This window comes from Dioscorea cayenensis, chromosome 3, assembly GCF_009730915.1.
Source record: "Dioscorea cayenensis subsp. rotundata cultivar TDr96_F1 chromosome 3, TDr96_F1_v2_PseudoChromosome.rev07_lg8_w22 25.fasta, whole genome shotgun sequence".
NCBI lineage: Eukaryota > Viridiplantae > Streptophyta > Magnoliopsida > Dioscoreales > Dioscoreaceae > Dioscorea > Dioscorea cayenensis.
The window spans coordinates 6,455,108-6,458,687 of NC_052473.1; the positions used below are offsets into that span (position 1 = coordinate 6,455,108).

The following is a 3,580-nucleotide window of genomic DNA, read 5'->3' on the forward strand; positions in this document are numbered from 1 at the left end:
TCTCCAATATTGGTTGTTGCATTTGGGAACCTTGTGGAGGTGGTGCAGCTTTTTGTTGTTGCCGCTGATTCCATGAAAAGTTTGGGCAATATTTCCACCCTGGATTATAAGTTGAGCTGTAAGGGTTTCCTTGGGGCCTTTGTCCCCCAATATAATCAACATTCTCAATTGGGGCGACGGAGGAGCTAGCAATAGGACATTGGGCGACTCCATGCCCTCCACCATAAGTGCTATAACTCATCACTAACTCTGACTTCGAGCTACTATCCATGAGCATGTTTAGCTTCCGAGACAACACATCAACCTTTACGGCAAGAGCATCATTGATACTAACTTCATAAATTTCAGCCCCTTTATGTGGTGCACCTCTTGAGGCCCAATGATACTCATTGCTTGCCATTGATTCAAGGAGTTGCTCGGCTTCGTTGGGGTACTTGTTGTTAAGAGATCCACCTGCAGCAGCATCAATTAATTGACGAGTTGCATAGTTCAACCCATTGTAGATGATCTGAACCCTCATCCAAGAAGCAAAAACCATGATGGGGGCAACTTCGAAGGAGGTCTTTGAATCTCTCATATGCTTCAAATAATGTTTCCGACTCTCCTTGCTTAAACGCTGAAATTTCTTGCCTTAGCTTCGCCACTTTGCTAGGAGGAAAGTATCTTCTCAAAAAAATTTTTTTCAACCATATCTTTCTATGTTTGGATCTATCCCGATGGTAAGGATGTGAGCCACCGGTATGCTCCATCTCTCAAACTGAATGTGAATAATGATTGCTTCCCCGCAAGTGTACGGGATCACCAAGTAATACCTCATGCGAAGACACGAGGATCGTATTCCATGGGGCTAAAGATCTCCTATTACTCCTTCTCGAGCTATTATCTAGCCTAAGATCTCAAGTGATGGAATTTACTTTAGTAGGTGGAATTAAAACTAAAACAAGATTATTAACAAGTTAGACAGAACAAGCAAAGAGCAAGCAAGAAATTCAATGTAATGCAAAGGCCTATGGATGTGGATCCCCTTGAGGGGTTATCATGAAACATGGATGATGATTAAAACGATGCAAGGATAAAGTGGGCCAAGAGATTTCTATATTAGAACAACCCCAATTTCTCGGTGATTAAATCCTAATCGCATAAGAACATAGATAGGAATTTCTTCCAAATCCACATTCCTACGATTGCATTAAACACAAGGAAATCTCAAATAGGAGTAAACCTACTCTTCTTCATCTTAACCTAACAAGGAGCACTACCAACACCCAATTTCTCGGTGTGATGATACAAGTATCCCCTTCTAATCCATTCATGATCTAATACATGCGAGCAAGTCACATCTACATGCATCACTTATAAAAGAGCTACAGATTTCTCCTTAGTGTAGCACTTAGCATGAAAACAATGGATTAAATCTCAAAATTACCCAAGCATGGAATTAACAAGTAATCATCCAAAATACATGATAAACCCGCCCAAGGTTCACCAACACCCGGTCGCCTTGGGGGTCTAGTGTGTCATCATCTCACAACAAGCAATACAATCAAGTAAAACATAAAAGATAAGCATAAATGACACTCCCTAGATGAAATAATGGAGGAGGAGGTAGAAAATGTGCCAAATGCGCTTTCCCTGTCAAAGGAATGCCGTATGATGCTTCCTCTAGAAGCGGGTCTCCTTCCTTCAAATCTTGGTAGATCTCCCCTTGAAATGATGTTGCCTTCTTGTCTTTGACCTTGGCCTTGAATAATCTCCTAGCTTCCTTGCCCTACTTCTCCTTCCCAAGGTCGCCCAAAGCCTCTCAAGTGGTCTCTTAAAAAATGCCCAGAAAAGTCCCTTGTTCTACCCTAAAAGTCAGTATTTATACCCCCCATGACATACGAGTCGTATAGGGGTCATATGGGGGTTGTATAGCAATCAAAAACCCTAGATTCACGTTTCATACGGGGTGCATACGGCCTCCATATGGCCCTGTATACTGGGTAGTATGGAAATCTGGGCAGATAACTCCGAATCATTCCGCTTCTACAGTGCATACGACCCCCATACTAGGTAGTATGGGGGTGGTATGAAATTCCTGTTTTCTTCTCTTTTTGCCTAAATGATATCTTCTTGTTCTCCATGGCTTCCTTATGCCCTATAAAGCAAATAATAGATGATTAAGTGCAAAACGGGCATCAAACCTCACAAAATACATGCAAAGTGAATACGATATATATACAAAAACACCTACATTTAGACATTTATCAAATAGTCACTGTTGGATCACGTCGTATGTCACCGCGTTTATCTTGAAAATAGAACAGATTTGGTGAAAATGGAAAAGATGATCATGAGCGTCTTCATTGGACTGAATTCTGGATCATGCCAATGGTGCTGGCCTTGATTTCAAAATTGTTTGTGGCGATGGATGGTGCTTGAACACTGAATTCTTCGGCCATGAACTGTGGACATCTTTCCTCACCCATGATTATAGATTCTCTATCTTCAATTTCAATATTTCGTTCACTTGAGCCTTCACCTACTTCTCTTAATCTTCGATGCAAGTTCCTTTCAATTTGACTATCCGGTGCGACTAGGTTTGATGGATTCGCTCGTGTCATCCACTATACCTTTGCAAAGTCAAGAAATATATAAAAAGTTAAGCTCAAAATGAAATAAAACAAATAAAAATAAGAAATAAAAGAAATGAAAAATGCTTAGAGCAATAAGCTAGAAGTTTCCTAGAATTGATTAATGTCCCCGGCAACGGTGACAAAAACTTGATTACTTGCCCACAAGTGTATGGGATCGCAAAGTAATACCCGTATGAGTGACATAGGGGTCGTATTCCATGGGGCTAAGGAGCTCCTATTACTCCTCCATCACCTATTCTGACCTTACAATTTAAGCATCTTTTACTACTATAACAAGTGCAATAATATAAACAACTTGCAAGAATAAATAGTACAGTCAACATAAGAGATCACAAGAGCAATAATGAGATACAGAGGTCTAGGGATGAGGATCCCCTTCAGGGGTCATCATGATATATTGATGCACAGTAAAAGCAAGGCATGGGTGATTTATACCGAAGGATCTCAAGATTGGTCCAATCCTAATTTCTCGGTGACTGAACCCTAATCCCATACAAATGTCAATAGAGATCTCTCCCTAATCACATTCCTATGATCGCATTAAGTCTAGGGAAATCCCGCAATAAGGACATACTTACCCTAACTCTATCCTTAAGGTTCGAAGGGGCTACCGACATCCAATTTCTCAGCATGTCGATCCAAGAATACCGCTTTTAGCTCATTAATGATCTAGTACGTGTGAGTAGGTCACATCTACATGTACAACTCAACAAAAAACTAAGGATCTCTATATTTACTAGTTCTAGATATGAAGAACAATAAGCCAAATATAAATCAACCCAATGAATTTCATATAAGCGTATAGCATCCAAAATACATGATAAACTCCCCAAGGTTCACCTACATCCGGTGGACTTGGGGGTCTAGTGTGCCATCATACCAAAAAGTATAACAAACTCAATAAAAACAAGAAAATGTATAAGCGGCACTCCCTAGTCTGAATG

General features: G+C 40.3%; 1 non-coding gene across 1 annotated transcript; it reads left to right on the forward strand.

The window, feature by feature from the left end:
- The first annotated feature begins 531 nt into the window (after positions 1-531).
- Positions 532-638, forward strand: LOC120257679. The gene has a single exon (XR_005535770.1). It is a non-coding gene; the product is annotated as a small nucleolar RNA R71 (small nucleolar RNA).
- The last annotated feature ends 2,942 nt before the right edge of the window (positions 639-3,580 follow it).